Raw genomic sequence first — 15,816 nt, forward strand, 5'->3', positions numbered from 1 at the left:
TTTTTGTAATTTGTATTTCTTAACAATTGCAGCTACAATTGCTTTTAATAGTTTTGTCTTTTAATCATCACGTAAGGATAAGATTGCTTTACATATCGCCCATAGAGTGTTAGAGAATCTGAGTTTGATTATGAGTTACTTAATACCACTGAGCTTTTTACTTTCATATTTTTTGCTGTTATTAAGTAGAAACCTTTCATTTCAGCTTAAAGAACTGCCTTTAACCAATCCTGTAAAGTACAGATAATGTGATAGACTCCCTTGGTGTTTGTCTGGGAAAGTTAGAATTCTCTCTCTCTTTTTTTTTTTTTGAGATAGAGTCTCGCTCTGTCACCCAGGCTGGAGTGCAGTGATGCTATCTCGGTTCACTGCAACCTCTCCCTCTTAAGTTCAAGTGATTCTCCTGCCTCAGCCTCCTGAATAGCTGGGATTACAGGTGCCTGCCAACACACCCTGCTAATTTTTGTATTTTCAGTAGAAATGAGGTTTCGCCATGTTGGTCAGGCTGGTCTTGAACTCCTGGCCTCAAGTGATCCACCTCCCTTGGCCTCCCAAAGTGCTGGGATGACAGGTGTGAACCACCATGCTTGGTCAACTTTCTCTTATTTTTTAAGGACACCATTGCCAAGTAAAAAATTCCTGGTTAGCAGTTCTTTTTCTTCAGCACTTTGAATATATCACCCTAATCTCTCTTGGCCTGCAGAGTTTATGCTAAGTCAACTGAAAGCCATATTGTGGTTCCCTTGAATGTGATACATTTCTTATCTCTTGCTGCTTTCAGTTTTCTTTGTCTTTGATTATTGATTATGTTTTATCTTGGTGAATTCCTCTTTGAGTTGAATTTGATTGGAGACTTCGGAGCTTCCTGTATTTAGATGTTGTCATCTTTCCCCAGATTTGGGGAATGCTTAGCCATTTTCTTAAATATGCTTTTTGGGCCTTCTTCTCTATCTTCTTCTGAATCTCCTATCATGTGAACATCACTTTGCTTGATGGTATCTCATAATTCCTGTAGGCCTTCTTTATTCTTTTTCTTTTTGCTCTTCAGACCGGATAATTTCTAGTTATCTATCTTAGAATTCATTGATTCTTTCTTCTGCTTAATTAAGTCTACTCTTGAAGTATTCCATTGAATTTTTCAGTTAAATTATTGTATTCTTTATGACTCAGAGTTCTATTTCATTTCTATTTATCATCTCTAGTTTTTTGTCAAAGTCTCATTTTGCTCACGAATTGGTTTCAAATTTAATTTTATTTATTTGGAGTTCCCTGAACTTCTTTAAGGGAGTTATCCTGAACTGTTTGTTAGTCATTTTATAGATCACCTTATCTTTCAGATCTATTATTGGATGTTTATATTTTTTTAGTGGTGTCATCTTTCCCTGACTTTTCATAATACTTTCGTTCTTGTATTGATGCGTCTGTGTTTGAGGTGATGACCACCTCTTTGAGGCTTTGACAGATCTTTACTACTTACTAGGAAGGGATTCTGGATGTGTTAGCTGGCAGTGAAGCTGGACCTTAGTGTCAGGTTCTCTAGTTGGCCTGTGTCACTTCCTGTACCCTAAGGTTGAACAGTACTGCTAACTGGACTCTGCAATTAACTCTGATCAGGCAGGATTATAGACTGTCTCCACTGGCTGGGTGGTATTGCTGTTCAGAGTCCGTAGTTGAGCAGGCCTCTGTGCTAAGCTCTAAGGTAGACTGAAGACTCTGGTTTTGTTACTTAGCTACACAGGGTGATCAGGGCTAGAAGCCATTATGTCCTACACATATGTGTGGACTTGAGCTTGCCTCCTGGCGGAGGGTAGGCTTAGACAAAGCACCAAAGCTTAGTGGAGTCCCTGCTCAGCTTCTGTTGCTGGGTGGGGCCAAATATACCATTTACAGAAAAGTACTGATTTTCACTTGCCTTCTAGCCTGGGCAAAGCGGTAGAAAGCACCAGGTCTATGTAGGAAAGCCAACAAAGGACTCTGTGTGTACCAGCTCTGCCAATACATATGGTATCTCAACTGATGCAGGCTTGAAAAAACAGTATACCTCCTTCCAACAATCAGTCTTGAGCATCTCTGTGTGCAGAGTGCAGAGGATGGGGCAGATACTTAAAGCTTTTTGGCAGAGGAATAACTTGACCAATTACATATGCCCCTTCACTCCTTCACTATGTCTGATCCTTGCTGACCGCTTTTCTCCCATGCCTGGGCTTCCTCTCCCGCTGTTCCTTTACCTTTGCAGTGCAGCATTATGCTGGCTGTTTGGTCAGACATTCTGAGCTTCAATCCTCCTGTTACTGTACAGTTATGTGACCTTGGAAAAATTACTTAATCTCTCTGAGTCTCAGTTTTCTCATTTGTAAAATGGGTAGAATTACATTTCCAAGGGTTGTTGGGGAGATTATATGAAATAATGCATGTAAAATCCTTTCCACAGTACCAAGCACTCAATGAATGCTAGTTGTTCTCATTATTATTATTTATTTTTTTAAATTTTTTATTGGATTTTAGGTTTTGGGGTACATGAGCATAGCATGCAAGACAGTTGCGTAGGTACACACATGGCAGTGTGCTTTGCTTTTCTTCTCCCCTTCACCCACATTTGGCATTTCTCCCCAGGCTAACCCTCCCCACCTCCCCCTCCCACTGGCCCTCCCCTTTTCCCCCCAATAGACCCCAGTGTTTAGTACTCCCCTTTCTGTGTCCATGTGTTCTCATTTTTCATCACCCACCTATGAGTGAGAATATGCGGTGTTTCATTTTTTGTTCTTGTGTCAGTTTGCTGAGGATGATGTTCTCCAGATTCATCCATGTCCCTACATATGACACAAACTCATCATTTCTGATTGCTGCATAATATTCCATGGTGTATATGTGCCACATTTTTCCAATCCAGTCCATTATCAATGGGCATTTGGGTTGATTCCAGGTCTTTGCTATTGTAAACAGTGCTGCAATGAACATTCGTGTACATGTGTCCTTATAGTAGAACGATTTATAGTCTTTTGGATATATACCCAGTAATGGGATTGCTGGGTCAAATGGAATTTCTATTTCTAAGGCCTTGAGGAATCGCCACACTGTCTTCCACAATGGTTGAACTAATTTACACTCCCACCAACAGTGTAGAAGTGTTCCTTTTTCTCCACATCCTCTCCAGCATCTGTTGTCTCCAGATTTTTTAATGATCGCCATTCTAACTGGCGTGAGATGGTATCTCAATGTGGTTTTGATTTGCATCTCTCTGATGACCAGTGACGATCAGCATTTTTTCATATGATTGTTGGCCTCATATATGTCTTCTTTCGTAAAGTGTCTGTTCATATCCTTTGCCCACTTTTGAATGGGCTTGTTTGTTTTTTTCCTGTAAATCTGTTTGAGTTCTTTGTAAATTCTGGATATCAGCCCTTTGTCAGATGGGTAGACTGCGAAAATTTTTTCCCATTCTATTGGTTGCCGATCCACTCTAGTGACTGTTTCTTTTGCCATGCAGAAGCTGTGGAGTTTGATTAGGTCCCATTTGTCTATTTTGGCTTTTGTTGCCAATGCTTTTGGTGTTTTGTTCATGAAGTCCTTGCCTACTCCTATGTCCTGGATAGTTTTGCCTAGATTTCCTTCTAGGGTTTTTATGGTGCCAGGTCTTATGTTTAAGTCTTTAATCCATCTGGAGTTAATTTTAGTGTAAGGTGTCAGGAAGGGGTCCAGTTTCTGCTTTCTATACATGGCTAGCCAGTTTTCCCAACACCATTTGTTAAACATGGAATCCTTTCCCCATTGCTTGTTTTTGTCAGGTTTATCAAAGATTGTATAGTTGTATGTATGCTGTGTTGCCTCCGGTGCCTCTGTTTTGTTCCATTGGTCTATATCTCTGTTTTGGTACCAGTACCATGCTGTTTTGATTACTGTAGCCTTGTAGTATAGTTTGAAATCCGGTAGTGTGATGCCCCCCGCTGTGTTCTTTTTGCTTAGAATTGACTTGGCTATGCAGGCTCTCTTTTGGTTCCATATGAAGTTCATGGTGGTTTTTTCCAGTTCTGTGAAGAAAGTCAGTGGTAGCTTGATGGGGATAGTGTTGATTCTGTAAATTACTTTGGGCAGTATAGCCATTTTCACAATATTAATTCTTCCTAACCATGAACATGGAATGTTTCTCCATCTGTTTGTGTCCTCTCTGATTTCGTTGAGCAGTGGTTTGTAGTTCTCCTTGTAGAGGTCTCTTACTTCCTTGTGAGTTGTATTCCAAGGTATTTTATTCTTTTTGTAGCAATTGCGAATGGCAGTTCGCTCTTGATTTGGCTTTCTTTAAGTCTGTTGTTGGTGTAGACGAAGGCTTGTGATTTTTGCACATTGATTTTATATCCTGAGACTTTGCTGAAGTTGCTTATCAGTTTCAGGAGTTTTTGGGCAGATGCAATGGGGTCTTCTAGGTATACTATCATGTCGTCTGCAAATAGAGACAATTTGGCTTCCACCTTTCCTATTTGAATACCCTTTATTTCTTTTTCTTGCCTGATTGCTCTGGCTAGAACTTCCAGTACTATATTGAATAGGAGTGGTGAGAGAGGGCATCCTTGTCTAGTGCCAGATTCTAAAGGGAATGCTTCCAGTTTTTGCCCATTCAGTATGATATTGGCTGTTGGTTTGTCATAAATAGCTTTTATTACTTTGAGATATGTTCCATCGATACCGAGTTTATTGAGGGTTTTTAGCATAAAGGGCTGTTGAATTTTGTCAAATGCCTTCTCTGCGTCGATTGAGATAATCATGTGGTTTTTGTTTTTGGTTCTGTTTATGTGGTGAATTTCGTTGATAGACTTGCGTATGTTGAACCAGCCTTGCATCCCTGGGATGAATCCTACTTGATCATGATGAATAAGTTTTTTGATTTGCTGTTGCAATCGGCTTGCCGATATTTTATTGAAGATTTTTGCATCTATGTTCATCATGGATATTGGCCTGAAGTTTTCTTTTCGTGTTTAGTCTCTGCCGGGTTTTGGTATCAGGATGATGTTGGTCTCATAAAATGATTTGGGAAGGATTCCCTCTTTTTGGATTGTTTGAAATAGTTTTAGAAGGAATGGTACCAGCTCCTCTTTGTGTGTCTGGTAGAATTCGGCTGTGAACCTGTCTGGACCTGGGCTTTTTCTGTGTGGTAGGCTCTTAATTGCTGCCTCAACTTCAGACCTTGTTATTGGTCTATTCATAGTTTCAGCTTCCTCCTGGTTTAGGCTTGGGAGGACACAGGAGTCCAGGAATTTATCCATTTCTTCCAGGTTTACTAGTTTATGCGCATAGAGTTGTTTGTAATATTCTCTGATGATGGTTTGAATTTCTGTGGAATCTGTGGTGATTTCCCCTTTATCATTTTTTATTGCATCTATTTGGTTGTTCTCTCTTTTATTTTTAATCAATCTGGCTAGTGGTCTGTCTATTTTGTTGATCTTTTCAAAAAACCAGCTCTTGGATTTTTTGATTTTTTGAAGGGTTTTTCGTGTCTCAATCTCCTTCAGCTCAGCTCTGATCTTAGTAATTTCTTGTCTTCTGCTGGGTTTTGAGTTTTTTTGATCTTGCTCCTCTAGCTCTTTCAATTTTGACGATAGGGTATCAATTTTGGATCTCTCCATTCTCCTCATATGGGCACTTATTGCTATATACTTTCCTCTAGAGACTGCTTTAAATGTGTCCCAGAGGTTCTGGCACATTGTGTCTTCGTTCTCATTGGTTTCGAAGAACTTCTTTATTTCTGCCTTCATTTCGTTGTTTACCCAGTCAACATTCAAGAGCCAGTTGTTCAGTTTCCATGAAGCTGTGCGGTTCTGGGTCGGTGTCTGAATTCTGAGTTCTAACTTGATTGCACTATGGTCTGAGAGGTTGTTTGTTATGATTTCAGTTGTTTTGCATTTCTTGAGCAGTGCTTTACTTCCAATTATGTGGTCAATTTTAGAGTAGGTGTGATGTGGTGCTGAGAAGAAGGTGTATTCTGTGGATTTGGGGTGGAGAGTTCTGTAAATGTCTATCAGGTTTGCTTGCTCCAGGTCTGAGTTCAAGCCCTGGATATCCTTGTTGATTTTCTGTCTGGTTGATCTGTCTAGTATTGACAGTGGAGTGTTAAAGTCTCCCACTATTATTGTGTGGGAGTCTAAGTCCTTTTGTAAGTCATTAAGAACTTGCCTTATGTATCTGGGTGCTCCTGCATTGGGTCCATATATGTTTAGGATCGTTAGCTCTTCTTGTTGTATTGATCCTTTTACCATTATGTAATGTCCTTCTTTGTCTCTTTTGATCTTTGTTGCTTTAAAGTCTATTTCATCAGAGATGAGAATTGCAACTCCTGCTTTTTTTTGCTTTCCATTAGCTTGGTAAATCTTCCTCCATCCCTTTATTTTGAGCCTTTGTGTATCCTTGCATGTGAGATGGGTTTCCTGGATGCAGCACACTGATGGGTTTTGGATTTTTATCCAATTTGCCAGTCTGAGTCTTTTGATTGGTGCATTTAGTCCATTTACATTTAGGGTTAATATTGTTATGTGTGAATTTGATACTGCCATTTTGATGCTAAGTGGCTGTTTTGCCTGTTAGTTGTTGTAGATTCTTCATTATGTTGAAGCTCTTTAGCATTCAGTGTGATTTTGGAATGGCTGGTACTGGTTGATCCTTTCTATGTGTAGTGCCTCTTTTAGGAGCTCTTGTAAAGCAGGCCTGGTGGTGACAAAATCTCTGAGTACTTGCTTGTTCGCAAAGGATTTTATTTTTCCTTCACTTCTGAAGCTCAGTTTGGCTGGATATGAAATTCTGGGTTGAAAGTTCTTTTCTTTAAGGATGTTGAATATTGGCCCCCACTCTCTTCTGGCTTGTAGTGTTTCTGCCGAGAGATCTGCTGTGAGTCTGATGGGCTTCCCTTTGTGGGTGACCCGACCTTTCTCTCTGGCTGCCCTTAGTATTCTCTCCTTTATTTCAACCCTGTTGAATCTGACGATTATGTGCCTTGGGGTTGCTCTTCTTGCGGAATATCTTTGTGGTGTTCTCTGTATTTCCTGCAATTGAGTGTTGGCCTGTCTTGCTAGGTGGGGGAAATTTTCCTGGATTATGTCCTGAAGAGTATTTTCCAGCTTGGATTCATTCTCTTCGTCCCCTTCTGGTACACCTATCAAACGTAGGTTAGGTCTTTTCACGTAGTCCCACATTTCTTGGAGACTTTGTTCATTCCTTTTTGCGCTTTTTTCTCTAATCTTGGTTTCTCGTTTTATTTCATTGAGTTGGTCTTCGACTTCAGATATTCTTTCTTCTGCTTGGTCAATTCGGCTATTGAAACTTGTGTTTGCTTCACGAAGTTCTCGTATTGTGTTTTTCAGCTCCTTTAATTCATTCATATTCCTCTCTGAGGTATCCATTCTTGTTATCATTTCCTCGAATCTTTTTGAAGGTTCTTAGTTTCTTTGCATTGATTTAATACATGATCTTTTAGCTCACAAAAGTTTCTCATTATCCATCTTCTGAAATCTAATTCCGTCATTTCGTCACAGTCATTCTCTGTCCAGCTTTGTTCCCTTGCTGGTGAGGAGTTTTGGTCCTTTCTAGGAGGCGAGGTGTTCTGGTTTCGGGTGTTTTTCTCCTTTTTGCGCTGGTTTCTTCCCATCTTTGTGGATTTGTCCGCTGGTCGTCTGCGTAGTTGCTGATTTTTCGATTGGGTCTCTGAATGGACACCCAGAATGTTGATGATGAAGTATTTCTGTTGCTTGGTTTTCCTTCTACCAGTCTAGCCCCTTCGCTGTACGACTGCTGAGGTCCGCTCCAGACCTTGCTTGTCTGGGGTGCACCTCTAGCAGCTGTGGCACAGCGAGGGATGCTACCAGTTTCTTTTTCTGCTATCTTTGTCCCAGGATGATGCCTGCCTAATGTCAGTCTTTTGGATATAGAGGGGTCAGGCAGCTGCTTGAGGAGACAGTTTGTACTTTATAGGGGTTTAATTGCTGAGCTGTGCGCTCTGTTGTTCCTTCAGGGCTGTTAGGCTGCTATGTTTGGTTCTGCTGCAACAGAGCTCATTAAAAAACCCTTTTTTTTTTTTTTTTCTCAAATGCTCTGTGTTGAGGGGTTTGGGCTTTATTTTTGGATGTTCGATGAGGTGTCCTGCCCAGCTAGAAGGCAGACTAGCCACTGTTTGGTTGCCAGGCTCCGCCCTGCTGTTGTGTGATTCGCCCTGTTCCTGCAGGCTCTGCTGTGGTCTCCGCCACGCCCTGCGGCGGAGTCTCTTTGTTGTAGCGTGTTGCCTCGGCAACGGCAGGCTGCGTCAGCAGTGGGCGTGTATCTCAGTAGGGATGGGTTGCCTCGGCAACGGCTGGCTGCGTCAGCAGTGGGCGTGTATCTCAGTTGGGGCGGGTTGCCTTGGCAACGGCTGGCTGCCTCAGCAGTGGGCGTGTATCTCAGTTGGGGCAGGTTGCCTAGGTAGTGGTGGACACCCCTCCCCCACAGAGCGTCTCGGGCCGTCTGCTTGGGATAGTTTGAAATCGCGGTTTTGTTCTTCCCACTGGGTATCCCAAACGATCTGTCCCTGCAATCCCCTGGGCTGGGCTACTGTGCAAGTCTCGTTCAGTCTCAAGTCCAGCCCTCTCAAGTCTCAGGTTGCCAGTTCAACAAGGCACCCGGACAAGCGTGCCCTGTGGGGATTGCTGGGTAGGGCCGGCCGCCGCCGCCCCGGCTGCCGGCTTCGCCAGGCAGACCTACTGCCTGGTGTCCCGTGTCTTTTTATACTTGGGAGTATCCCCGTTCTGTGGGCAACAAAGATCAGTTTGGAAATGCAGCACTGACTCACCGTTTGCGGATTCAACGCGGGCTCCAATCCTGGGTTGTTCTCACAGCGCCATCTTGAGTCCCCTCCTGTTCTCATTATTAATATTAAAATGCATCCACTCTTTATTTCTTCATTTCCTACCCTGTCTCCAAGGCCCAACTGAAATGTTGCTGCCCCTACAGGGATTTCTCTGATGCCAGCCAAATTGATCTTTACCTTTTCATATCTTTTGTACTTACAAGCTCTCCCTCATAGCTACTGTTTAACTACATATGGCACTGTGTTTTTCTTCAGTGGTCTGTAGAACCCAATGTACAAATGTGTAAAGATGTTCAACGGCATACCACTTTGTTCATAAAATAATTATTCTCTGCATTTATCTTCTCACATGAGGCTTAAACAATATGAGAGCAAGGACTATGTAAGACAAAACATAGGATCTCAAAAACTACCTTCTGACTTAGTGACTGAGCAGGGAGACCACAAATGCTTTTGCTTGCCATCAGTATCCACCATCTCTCTCCAATATCTTCTCTGGTTAACTCCTGCTTTTAGTTAGCCTTTTGATTTAAATGAGCCCCCTTTTTCTTTGAAAGACTGTTGCAGTCAATTTCTGGGCACAAAATTCTAAGACAATCATTGGTTTGTGGAGGTTTTCTGTGCCAGATTCTCCTGTTTCCTCAGTCAAAACCTTAAGCATTCTGCACAGCAGTGTGGAATGGACCTTTCTGCATTAGCCACATCAAATTAGCTTGGGAGACAGCCAAGTGTGGGGTCTTTATTCATTAATTCCAATGGTTCTAGGAAAATAGTGTGAAGCTCTTGCCAGCTAATTGTAGATCATGCATGACAGAGAGCTGACTTTTCAGTTAGTGAGGTCTTCATCCCCCTCTTCATCCAGTTTCCTGGTCTTGATTAAAGGTATCCTGTTAAATTGTGATAGGGAGGATTCTCCAGATAGTGGTTACCTTTTGGAGGTTGAAAGAAGAGAGAGATGAAAAGAAAGAGAAACAGACACAATTTCAAATGCACTGCTGACATTCTGTTTAACTGGTTAATGTTTACTTGAATGTTGGTTATATTTTTTATACTCTACAATATAAAAATGCATGTACTTATATATTTAAAGTAGAAATACTGAGTATTGCAAGCCTAACGAATATTATTCTTTTCCTTGCCATATTATTCCTGCATTCAAAATGCAGTCATCTAGAAACCTAAAACTTACTATTGGAAAGGTCACCTAGTGATCGTCACTTAGTCAGCAGGGTTTTCATACACCAATGCCTAGGATGCTGTAGGAGGTGCCTCAGGTACCAGCACCAGGGGCAAGGGAATGACAGCAGGTGGAGTCTTGGCCCATCATTGCTTTCAATCACATTTGATTTTGTTTTACATTATTATGATTCTGGATAAGAAATGGTTAAAGAACCAGGAGGGATGCCAGAATAGCTATCTTCTGATTTAAAAGAACATCAAATGAAATTAGGTGGGTGGTAATGACTCCAAAACGAGGAATGAGGATAAGTGGTGAAAGTTCCTTGAGAGAGGCATTGGTTTGTTTCAAATAGAGTGTAGTTTGCCTGAGGCAATCCCAGTTGATTTATGCCTGTTGTTCCAGCCCAATTTAATAATTACCCTACAGCACCTCCTTTCACACTCTAAGTGTACCAGTTTGGATGATAAATTGTTAAGGTCACCCTAGCTATAAGGAACACTCTTATAACAAACATCTAAGATTATAAAAGACATCTTCCTGAAGCAGAAGCAAGAAGTGAATGAAATACAGAGGACCAGTTAGGGCGGTCTGCTTGAGCAGTTGTTTTCAAACTTGAGATTTTTATTAGGTGTCCCTAGGATGGAGCCTGGGAAGCTGAATTTCCACAATCTCCCCAGTGATTCTATTGCCTGGCTGTTTTAGGACACTTTAAGGGGCCTAATGGTTCTCCAATTGTGGACTCTGACTCCCAAGGGTGGGTGGGACATACAATTATTTTAGCTATTCTAAATGATGCCTTTTTTCATTCTTTATTTATAAAATTATTTTTATTTTCTATTTTTTTCCCATAAGTTATTGGGGAGCAGGTGGTATTTGGTCACATAAGTAGGTTCTTTAGTGGTGATTTGTAAGATTTGGGTGCACCCATCACCCACGCACCATATGTGTTGTCTTCTATCCCTCTCCCTCCACCCCCTCTTCCCCTCAAGTCCCCTGTCTCAAGAGCCAGTGAGAGAAATATAGGAATCTTTTAAAGCTGCCTTCTTCCAGTGCCTCAGTCATCCATAGCTTCCTTGAAAACATGCTTCCTGACATGAAAACCCCTGTGGTCGGCCTGTGTTCCAGCCAGGCTATTTGATGATTGCCAGTCATTTCATCTACAGCTCACTCACTTCTAGCCTTCTTGTTCTGATTCTCAAGGTTTCTCTAGTCAAATCTTATTCCTTTCTGTGTTTATCTGTTCTTGCAGTATAGTGTGGTTACTGTGCACTCCCTTTTGGGGCTTCCTAGGAATTTGATTCTCCCCCAAGTTTGATTCTTAAATAGAGGCTACTTAATTTGAAGAGCAAATGTTAAAGCCCCCTTAATCTTTTGGTTCCCTTGTGACTTAGCTGTTCCTAGGAACTCCCAGTGGAACTGAGGTGGACACCATGGTTGGAGTTTTTAAATGAGTCTATTATAAACTGTTGCATCCAGTACTCCTCAGGCACTAGCTGAGCTAAATGTTCAGGGGCTTTGCTTAGGTTTAAATCATTTCCATGTTTTCCCTGTGTCCCTTCTTATCCCAGGTCTGATATTACAGCTGGCCATTTTATCCACAATTGTTCTGCATGCACAATGGTGGCTCAGTCAGAACAGTCCCATTCTTGTTAATTTCTTAAGTCTTATTTAAATTTATACTGTGTCCACTGCTTCTTGTTCATCTCCCTGACATTTTGATGTCTGATGCTGTGATTTAGTTTTCACTATTTGTTTTGGGCTTCATGGTGTTTGACCCAGTTGGAATCTTCTCTGGCTTATGAACTGATTTCCGTCTTAAGCTCTTTGCTTGGCATACTGTCTGACTTACATATTCCTTTAGATGGATGATGTTAATATAGTCCTGACCCATGAATAGTCCTGCAGGCTGAGTGGGCCTCATAGGAGGGGTTTTGAAATTTTATTTGCAACCCAAGGTCCTGGGTCCTTGACTCATCACCCCAAGAACAGTGGTTGAGGCCATCAAGATACCACAGTATTGCAGACCATGCCATACCCAGAGGCACTCATGGCTCAGCTAGTGAAGAAGAGTGGGGAGTTACTAAGAATTCATTTGTAAACACTCTTCTGCCAGATGGTTTGTTAAATGTGTACTTCTTTGACAGCTCTACAAGCAAACTCGGGGCTTTGGGGGCCTGGAAACATTATAGGAAGTTTTGCTTTCTGTTTGTTGAGGTTAGTAGGTGCTGAGAAATACATGGATCATGTCAACAACCTGAGTGCATCTCTATGGTGTTGTACCAAGTTCTAGCATGTCTTTTGATTGACATGGATGCTGAACTCAAATGAAATTGAAGTGAGCAGGTACTCACCTAGGTGAAAGCATGGAAGATTGGGTTTTTTGTGGCCCTTCATGTTCTTTTGTTGAGTTGTTCTTCTGCTTAATATCTTTAAGTCTTCATTTTAGGATAGGACCATCTGCTGTCCTATCCTAAAATGGCTTGAAGAACTTTTTAGATTACTTTGTGACTGAATTATAGATCATCACAATACTCAAATGGGGTATATACAAATCTGGAGCTCATCTTTTAGTGTATAGATACTGGGCAATGGGAAGGACATGTTGCCTTTAAGTGACAGCCTTGGTGCTGAGACAATTGAAGCACATAGGGTCATAGGGAAGTATTTAAATTGCTAATTGGCAGATGCTGTACATTACAGCATAAAGAACCCAGGAGAAAATAAGAGAGAACCCTCATTTAGAATCATCAAATACTCCTCCTGACTTCCTTAATAGGCTCTTTAAATTACAGGATAATAAGAAAAGTGAAATAAGCTGAATTGAGAGTGGATGGCAAAGAACTTTTAATTGAAGTTTTTATTGAGATAGTTCTAGGTTCACATGAAATTATAAAAAATAATCCAGAAAGATCCCCTGTATGTTTTGCCAAGTTTCCGCCAATAGTAACATTTTACACAACTATATATAATATCACTACTAAGATATGGACATTGATATAATCTAATGTAATTTAGATTCCTCAGTTTCAATTATACTCATGTCATGACTATGCCATGAAATCATAATGTCTGTCTGTCTCTCTGTGTGTAGGAGTGTGTTAAGTGCTATACAATTTTACCCACAGGCGTGAGTTCCTGTCTTCATTGCCGCAGTCCAGGTACTGAACAAGTCCAATGCTATAAGGATCTCTTGGGTTACCCTTTCGTAGTCACACTGACTTCTTCCTGTTTCCATCCCCCAACTCCCTAAGTCCAAAACCTTTGGCAACTACTAATATGTCTTTGATTTCTGAAATTTTGTCACTTCCAAAAAGTCATATAAATGGAATCTTATACATGTAATATTTGGAATTGGCTTTTTCATTTAATTCCCTGGAGATTCATCCAAATTTTTGTTTGTATTATTTGTTTTAATTGTTTAATGGCCAGACTGGTAGCTCCTCTTCATTCACCAAGTCTTAATGTCCCATCAACCATGTCTAAAGTTCCCTTTTCCTTTTTTCCCTGAGTCCTTGATCCCTTCTAGCCAAGAGGACTCTGGGCCATCTAATTCAGCCCCCATGAGCCCCATGGTGCATGTGCAGATAGGAACCTTGCAAGGCCCTCATTGCTGAGCTATGGCAGATGGGAGTTAATCTGTTTTCATGGCTTACATGCAGACATGAAATCCATTAGCTAGAGGGATTGATGATATGCTTGGGAATAAAATCATCCTCAGAGGAAGAGAGTGAGGGGCTCAGGCTTGTGAGTATTCAGCACAATACTCTCACTGTTGAGGGGCCAAGGCCATTCTGATTCAGAATACAGCATGCCTAGTGTTAAATAGAGGTCAAGTTCAAATGTAAAGTGGATAAAGATAAAAACGTAAAGCTGTTTACACACAGGGAGTTCTTGAGGTTTGGAGCATAGGCCAGTACTATTTAAGTTAAATTTAAAAGAGAATAGCATGAAGTTGGGTTGAGGGATTATTTTCCTTTCATCCTTGGCTGCCCAGGTACTCAGATGTGGGGGCCCCTGGGGCCACTCAGTGGTGTTTGCTTTCAGAGACACTGGGTAAGGAGGCAACAAAATAGCTGAAGGCCAGGTGCAGTAAGTGGTTAGGAGAAAGCAAAGATCAAGTCAAGAGACCAAAGGGCAGGATGAGAATGTGAATATCAACAACAGAAGTAATTAGAATGAGGCAGCCAGAGAAAAGTGTAGGGAAATATTGGAGAGTAGATTCTGGAACAAATCCTACCAGTGAGCTGAATAGCAGTGTTTCTCCCTTGGTCTGTGATAGGGATCAGATGAAAGTCTTCTAAAATCAGTAAAGGAATGTTAGTAAATTTATTTAACTCTGTGCAGAAGATGGAGAAGTGGTTAAGTTGAGAAAAATATTCTAAGAGCATAAAGGACAATTGTGGGACTCTGAACATGTGACATACTATTTTTTTTCTAGTTTTTCCCTTATGACATGTAAAAATCAAATTACTCAGAACAGCAGTGTCTGAGAATCTCTGGTTCAAATAAATCAACCAGAAATAAGCATTTAAAGTATAGTCTATTTTCAAGAGTTGGCGTTATTAAGTAAAATGAGAATGACCTACCAGTGTTAGCCATACCAGTTTTTGTGACATGTTTGATAGAAGGCATCTTCTCTCCATGAGGAGTTTTGTCTAATCAAATTTTCTGAATATGGCCCACATTTGATGCAGTCACAGAGAATTTAAACTCCATCTTTACTGCTTATCCCCCTCTGAGTTTGTTAAAACACAGCGCAGCATAGAAATCTTTATTTGAACAAACGAAAAAAAAAGAAAACACCCAGGACTGGGAAACTCTAACAATACCACATGAGCATTTTTGAGGGGGTGGGCGTTATCACCACAGCCTCTGGTGCGGAAGACTTCTAGGCTTAGCCCAGCTTAGTCCTCAGCAGATCAGTCATGGACCTAATGAAAACTGACCTAAGACTCAAGATTCTTCAATGAAAAGCAGAGATAATAACAGTAACAAATGGAGTAATGCATGCACATTGCCTAGAATCTTAAATTTAATAGAGGTTAGCTCTTATTTAATAACGGCATCTAAAGCAATTTAAAACATTTCTACCCCTTTGTTAAAATGAAACTGATGCAGTTATACCACCAGCCATAAAATCAACAAAAAATTCTATTGGAGAGACTCCTACCTGGGTGGTGACCAATGGTATATATAATTCTTTGTATATGTGTGTGCATGTGTGTGCATGCATGTGTATGTGTGTGTGTGTGTGAGAGAGAGAGAGAGACAGAGAGAGAGAGACAGAGAATGCAAGTAACAGAAAATGACATCTTTCAAGTACTTGAAAAATAAAAACCATATCAACCCATAATTCTCTACCCAAATGAAATTCTACTTAAAAAATTCATTTATAACTTTCTCAATTTCTTTGTGTAGATCCTGGCATCATAGTCCTGATACCTGAAGGATTTATCATTTCTTGTAGTGAAGGTCTTCTGGCAATGAATTCTCTCAATGTTTTAATGTTTCATTGGGCTGAAAAAGTCCTTATTTTGGCTTATTACTGCCCATGGTAGCCACCTAGCATGCTTCCTTGTATAGGGGGAAGAAGCCCCATCACTACAGGACAGGTGACAATTGACTGAAGGCAGAGCACTATGCATTTTACTCTGTTTCTTGTCTCTTAGAATGCCAGCCCCTGGACAGCAGGAGGAGTGTTAGCACATAGCTCAAGTCACACTTTCCTCAGCAGCTACCGCTTCCACCACATCTGACTTGGCAGCAGCCACATTCACTATCACTGGCCCCTTGGCTGCCCCACCATTGCTTCCAT

Source organism: Callithrix jacchus, chromosome 1 (assembly GCF_049354715.1).
Source record: "Callithrix jacchus isolate 240 chromosome 1, calJac240_pri, whole genome shotgun sequence".
Taxonomy (NCBI): domain Eukaryota; kingdom Metazoa; phylum Chordata; class Mammalia; order Primates; family Cebidae; genus Callithrix; species Callithrix jacchus.